The sequence below is a fragment of the Schistocerca gregaria genome, chromosome 5, assembly GCF_023897955.1.
Source record: "Schistocerca gregaria isolate iqSchGreg1 chromosome 5, iqSchGreg1.2, whole genome shotgun sequence".
NCBI classification, from domain to species: domain Eukaryota; kingdom Metazoa; phylum Arthropoda; class Insecta; order Orthoptera; family Acrididae; genus Schistocerca; species Schistocerca gregaria.
In genome coordinates, this window is record NC_064924.1 from 648819587 (window position 1) to 648827042 (window position 7456).

At 42.8% G+C, this 7456-nt stretch overlaps 2 non-coding genes across 2 annotated transcripts; one reads left to right on the forward strand and one right to left on the reverse strand.

The window, feature by feature from the left end:
• Positions 1 to 4414: 4414 nt before the first annotated feature.
• Positions 4415 to 4489, reverse strand: Trnal-caa (transfer RNA leucine (anticodon CAA)). The gene has a single exon. It is a non-coding gene; the product is annotated as a tRNA-Leu (tRNA).
• A 307-nt stretch (positions 4490 to 4796) lies between these two features.
• On the forward strand, positions 4797 to 4871 carry Trnas-cga (transfer RNA serine (anticodon CGA)). The gene has a single exon. It is a non-coding gene; the product is annotated as a tRNA-Ser (tRNA).
• Positions 4872 to 7456: the final 2585 nt, after the last annotated feature.

Here is a 7456-nt window from a genome sequence, read left to right on the forward strand (position 1 = left end):
GCCTATAGGTTGGGGTAATACATCGGTTAATGCTATAAAATATGCAGATAGATAGACTTGTGCCAGTAGTTGATGTACATACAGTTTTAAGCTGACAAGGGGTACAAGCTGTTGGTGTGATGAATTATCTGTGAATGAGGTCAATCTCTTCTACTCTTGGTAGCTCCCAATATTTATGGTAAATATTAGGTGTGTGTGTGTGTGTGTATGTGTGTGTGTGTGTGTCTGTGTGTGTGCATTTTTAAGGTTGTAGGGAGTTGCTGAAAACGGAGATGATACTATTATACATATTGTCATTTTAGTCATTTAAGATGGATTTTGGTTGTTTCATTTGATGTTTGTATATTTGGAGTGTTTCAAGGATATCTAGTTTTCTGCCTTTTGGTTGGATGTGTAGGATGCTAATACTTGTGTTGTTAACATGGTGTTTTGTTTCCTGCAGGTGGGTAGCTATTGCTGATGTGTGGTATTTTTGTTTTTTAGTGCTGCCATGTCTTCTTGGAACCTAATGTCAAATGATCTGCCTGTCTGGCCTATGTAGAAGCAGTCACAGTCCAAACATGCAATTTTGTACACACCTGTGTGAGGAAGTGGGGTTCGTGTGCCGATGTTGTGGGGTAACTTCTGTCCAATCTTGTTGTCTGTTGTAAGGGATATGCTTATGCCTTTCCGTTTGAAGACATTGGCAATCAGTATCCGAAGTAGATACCAAAGTGACGAAGCATGCTAATACCTGCGATGAGAAAAAAAGGGAAATAGAAACGTTTGCGACAAACACTTGCCAAGTAATTACGAGAGTGTCGGAATTCGAAAAGAAACTTGACGAAATACAAAGCGATGTGCCAATCTGTGCACATCGTTCGGAATTGTTGACGAAGGAGGTGCGGTTCGACCCCTTGAAAAAACGCGGTATACACCTGACAGATTTCATTAAAAATTGTGAAAGAGTTCTACCCAGATCATGGACTAATGAGATAAAAATTAATGCGGTTATTGACGTGTTGGCTGGTGATACCAAGCGTTGGGGCTTAAACCTCAACATGACGAACCTGACTTTTGAAGAGTTTAAAAATTTGTTTCTGGCTGAATATTGATCAGAGCAAAAACAACAAAGTGTCTGGCGCGAATTTGTCGTATCGAGGCCTTTCGATGCGAATTCGCGCGGCTCGATAAAGGAGTTTTGTGAGAGCTGGATCCGCAAGTTGGAATATTTGCGTTATCGCCGCACGGAATCCGAAATAGTCTGGGAACTCTACAAGAAGCTTCCAGATGATACAATTCGCTTCCTAGGAAGCAATTACAGGACAATCGATGATTTCCTGGAAAGAGTTGAGGACGAGGACAATTGGCGCAATAATCGCGATAGTGGTAGAGGCCGTGACAACAACAACGGGTACCACAACGACCACAACAACGATAACCATGGGAATAATGCATACCGAAACCATGGCAGCAATAACAATAATGGTTCAGACCGTAATAACAAACGGTACAATGCAAATAATAACAGGAATGACGGAAACCTGTATCGTACTAACGTGATACGATCTTCTCAGAATAGTAATAACGCCAGAGGGTGTGATAAGCCGCCTCAGCAGCATTTGGGGAGCAGATCCGCTGGGACGAAACAGGGAAACCACTAGCCACGCCGGTGAGGGGCCGACGGGGCGTGGAGAAATTTTGGTGGCCCAATAACTGTAGAAAACCGAGGTGTCGTAGTTATGAAAATTCCGTATGGAATAATCAACGGCGGGAGAGTGTGCCAGTGTTAGGGGAATGGAGTGCCCCCACAAGTAGCAGATCAGCTGTAGACACGGCAGTAGAAACTTCATTCACTGTCAGCGAGAACAATTTAAGTAATGTTCCGGAAATCGATTATAAAGTGGCATCTGTAACACCCATAGCGGAACAGGAGATCGAGTTTAAGAATGATCAGCAATTGTTGAGAGAAGATCAGATGTCGGATACCACGTCCGTCATCGAGCGAGGGGATGCAGAGAGGGATGAGGTTTGGTTAAGGCAGTTCGGTCGATTATACGACGAACTAAGAGATTATAGAGGCCTGTATAGGAGAAGTGTTTATGGGGAGCGAGTGCAGGAATTGCCGCGTCTCGTCCCACAGCAAGAGAGTGTTTGTGAAGTGATAGAAAGTTCTGGCCGTAACCGGCAGACTTTACCAGAAATAGTTGGTGTCAATGTGGAGCACGAGCAACATTCGTCGTGTTTCGTCCCACAGGAGTTAGATGCTGAAGTAGTAACGGAAAGTTCTCGCCCTGACCGGCAGACGTTACCGAAAGTTATAGTCGTAGAAGTAGCCGGCCCATCCAACGCAAACCTCCAGTATAAACATTGCGAGAGTATTAAGGAGAAAGATTACGAATATTTTAGTGATAGCCAGACAAAACTGGTAGAAAAACACGTAGATTACAGCGGGTATGAGGTTAGAGCTGACGTTATACGGTCAGACGATAGCAGTGTGGGTTGCGCAGATCTAGAGGAAGTAATTGCAGATACTACTGGGCACATTCCTCTAGGTAGATTGGCAGATGAGATCAATCTGACCTAAGAGGAATCAACAAAGGTGACAATTAGTATATTGATAGCAAAGCAACACTCAATAGCTGACGAGTTACAGGAAAAGGTTTCGGTATTGCAGGCGAAGCTACAGACTAAGCCTCAGGACAAACGTGTTGAAATTAAAACTGTATGTGAACAGAGGCTGAAAAGGTCGCCAGATAATCCGGATTTAGGATAAAAGCCGGATGGGTTTTTCTGGAATGACCTGCATATAGACGAGGATCTACTGTGGGAAAATAAAGAAACAGTCGAGGACAAGTGTAGACAGATAGTAGTGTCTGCTAATACGCACGGCCTACAACTAAACGTGTTGATTGACACCGGTGCAGAATTGAGTGCTCTATCTGGGAAAATGTTTGAGTTACTGAAAGACACACCTGCCATCGTAGTTATGCCAGTCACAGGAGTGAAAATTATCGGTGCTACTGGGAAAGCCAGTAAACCGGTAACAAAACAGATTTTTGTCAACTTCGAGATATGTGTGGCACGATTTGAACAAGAGTTTGTCTTAGTGCCAGGCTTACCTACGGATGTAATTATCGGGTTAGATTGACTGTTAAGGTACCGTGCAGTGATTAATTGCAAAAGCAAAACTTTGATACGTACGTCACAAGATAAAACAATAGTAGCTCATTTTGACGAGGCAGGAGACGGTGTGCCTAGGCAATACCAGCCTATACACATTGTTAAATGGCCGAATGGTATTGACGTAGGTATGAATTGGAACTACTGTAATGTGAGGAATCTCGGCATTGACAATAGTGTAGGATGTGAATTGGAAGGAATTGTAGACAGTGTGTGTCAAACGTAACACACGAACAATGAGGAGGCCTTTATGAAGTAATAATAAGGAATAAGAGTGTGTTTTCAGACAAACCGGGATTTGTGGAAGAGATAATCAAATTCCCTCCGCGGATTGACACTAGTATTGGTGTGAAAAAAGATCGTTTGCGAGAAGTAATGAAGCTAAAAGCCTATGCTCGCATACGTCGTCACGACTCTAAAGCATATTTTGCTAAGTTTGCAAACGGAGACTTAGTACTTGTAAAAGCTCATGAGAGACTGGGCGAGATAGACAATGAAATCTCTAAATATAAGTTTGTTTATAATGGACCATATAAAGTCATTGGTATACCACAAACAAATGCTTATTGCTTAGAGTATCCAAGCTCTGGAAAACTATTAGGTATACGGTACATTGTAGACTGGAAATTGTACCAACCTAGGATCTATTAATACCACACAATGGGTAATATGTACAGTATGTAAATATAGAGTGTAAGATTTAACGAAGTGCTAGATTATCATGCTTTTGCCTGACCCAGAGGACATTAAAGAAGTTGTAATTAATAAGTAATTAATTTTGACTAAATGATTTAAGAGGAATTGATTTATAATCAATTGAAAAATCCAAGCTGCTAGTTTAAGTTGTCAGCTGAGTCGCAGTAGATTAAGGAATGTAAATATGCCAGAATGAGATTTTCACTCTGCAGCGGAGTGTGCGCTGATATGAAACTTCCTGGCAGATTAAAACTGTGTGCCCGACCGAGACTCGAACTCGGGACCTTTGCCTTTCGCGGGCAAGTGCTCTACCAACTGAGCTACCGAAGCACGACTCACGTCCGGTACTCACAGCTTTACTTCTGCCAGTATCCGTCTCCTACCTTCCAAACTTTACAGAAGCTCTTCTGCGAACCTTGCAGAACTAGCACTCCTGAAAGAAAGGATACTGTGGAGACATGGCTTAGCCACAGCCTGGGGGATGTTTCCAGAATGAGATTTTCACTCTGCAGCGGAGTGTGCGCTGATATGAAACTTCCTGGCAGATTAAAACTGTGTGCCCGACCGAGACTCGAACTCGGGACCTTTGCCTTTTGCGGGCAAGTGCTCTACCAACTGAGCTACCGAAGCACGACTGACGTCCGGTACTCACAGCTTTACTTCTGCCAGTATCCGTCTCCTACCTCTCCCGAGTTCGAGTCTCGGTCGGGCACACAGTTTTAATCTGCCAGGAAGTTTCATATCAGCGCACACTCCGCTGCAGAGTGAAAATCTCATTCTGGAAACATCCCCCAGGCTGTGGCTAAGCCATGTCTCCACAGTATCCTTTCTTTCAGGAGTGCTAGTTCTGCAAGGTTCGCAGAAGAGCTTCTGTAAAGTTTGGAAGGTAGGAGACGGATACTGGCAGAAGTAAAGCTGTGAGTACCGGACGTGAGTCGTGCTTCGGTAGCTCAGTTGGTAGAGCATTTGCCCGCGAAAGGCAAAGGTCCCGAGTTCGAGTCTCGGTCGGGCACACAGTTTTAATCTGCCAGGAAGTTTCAATGTAAATATGATTTTGTAACTAACTGTAAGATTTCATGAATATGTGATTTACTCATGAATATGTGATTTACTGTGGTTCATGGTGTGGGTTCCTGGTATCATGTCCTAGTTCATGAACCACGGGAAACGTATGAGTGGCCCAGTAAGTGGTCCTGACAGTCGGGATACCAGTTACTTTGGAATAAGGCTGGGCATCTCGGACATATTCTGAGTCGTAGTCACCTTTGTGCTCATACAGCAAAGACTACCAAATCCACTGGTTAGTCCCTCAACCGTTAGGGGTAAAACCCAATGGGACTTGGGGCAAATAAGGATAGCAACCTGCTTCCCTGGTACTTTAAATATGATGCTGGCAACAATCAGAGCAAAATGCCTCGGACCCTTGGAGGTGACGGAGTCCCACCTCTAACTGACAAACCAGGGACTCCCAAGATACGACTCGGCAAACGAATGGTAACGAGATGGGGACCTATTAATATCAATGGGGGCTACTCAGGGAAGAAGTTAGAGCTTGCAGAGGCTGCAAGTAAGATGGGGCTGGACGTTTTAGCTGTTAGTGATATTCGGTTAAGGGGTGAGAAAGAAGAGGAAGTGGGAGAATACAAGGTCTGCCTGTTAGGAATCGAAGCAGGAATAGCAGAATGGGGTGTAGGGCTTTACATTAGGAAAGAATTGGAACCCAGCGTAGTTGCAATAAGGTATGTAAACGAACGACTGATGTGGATAGATTTGACAGTGTCTAGCAAGAGAATTAGGATTGTGTCAGTATATTCGCATTGTGAAGGGACAGATCAAGATAAGATGGATAGTTTTTATGAGGCACTCAGTGATGTAGTTGTTAGAGTAAAGGACAAAGACAGTGTTCTGCTCATGGGGGATTTTAATGCCAGGATTGGAAATCGAACAGAAGGGTATGAAAAGGTTATGGGTAAATTTGGAGAGGATATAGAGGCTTACAGAAACGGGAAACAATTCCTGGATTTCTGTGCCAGTATGGGCTTAGTAATCACAAACTCCTTTTTTTTTAACATAAGAAGATTCATCGGTATACTTGGGAAGGCAGGGGAACCAGATTTGTCATTACTATATAATAACAGATCAGGAATTCTGGAAGGCTGTGAGGGACACACGTGTACTCAGGGGATTCTTTGATGACACTGATCATTATTTAATCTGCAGTGAAATTGGGATTGTGAGACCGAAAGTGCAGGAGGTCAGGTCCATATGTAGGAGGATAAGAGTGGAGAAACTTCAGGATAAGGAAATTAGGCACAAGTACGTGACAGCGATCTCAGAAAGGTACCAGTTAGTTGAATGTACTCAATTACAGTCATTGGAAAAGGAATGGACAATGTACAGGGACACAGTACTAGAAGTGGCTAAAGAATGTTTTGGAACAGTAGTGTGTAAAAGTAGGATGAAGCAAACAGCTTGGTGGAATGACACAGTCAAGGAAGCCTGTAAAAGGAAAAAGAAGGCGTATCAAAAATTGGGTATCAAAAATGGCTACATACTAGAGCTCTGGTAGACAGAGAACGTTATGTTGAAGAAAGAAACAAAGCCAAACAGATAATAGCAGCACCCAAGAAGAAATCTTGGGAAGACTTTGGAAACAGGTTGGAGACTGTGGGTCAAGCTGCTGGAAAACCATTCTGAAGTGTAATTAGCAGTCTTCGAAAGGGAGGTAAGAAGGAAATGAAAAATATTTTGGACAGGTCAGGAAAATTGCTGGTGAATCCTGTGGATACTTGGACCGATGGAGGGAATATTTTGAAAAGTTGCTCAATGTAGGTGAAAATACGATCAGTAATGTTTCAGATTTCGAGGTAGAATGGGATAGGAATGATGATGGAAATAGGATCACATTTGCGGAAGTGGAGAAAATGCTCAATAGATTGCAGTGCAATAAAGCAGCAGGGGTGGATGAAATTAAGTCAGAACTCATCAAATAGAGTGGAATGGCTACACAGGATAATTGAAATGGCCTAGGAGTCGTGACAGGTTCCATCAGACTGGACAAAATCAGTAATCACACCAATCTTTAAACATGGAAACAGAAAAGATTGTAAGAACTACAGAGGTAAAACTTAAATCAGCGTGGTGGATAAAATCTTCTCAGGTATTGTTGAAAGGAAAGTGCGAGTATTAGTTGAGGACCAATTGGATGAAACTCAGTGTGGGTTTAGGATTCTTAGAGGTTGTCAGGACCAGATCTTTAGCTTACGGCAAATGGAGAAGTGTTATGAGTGGAACAGGGAATTGTATCTATGCTTTATAGATCTAGAAAAGGCATATGACCGGGTTCCTAAGAGGAAGTTATTGTCTGTTCTACGAGATTATGGAATAATAGGCAAACTTTTCCAAGCAATTAAAGGTCCTTACATTGATAGTCAGGCAGCAGTTAGAGGTGACGGTAAATTGAGTTCATGGTTCACAGTAGTTCATATTATTTATGGATCATATGTTGAAAACAATAGACTGGCTGGGTGAGATTAAGATATGTGAACACAAAATAAGCAGTCTTGCATATGCGGATAACTTAGTTTTGATAGCAGAT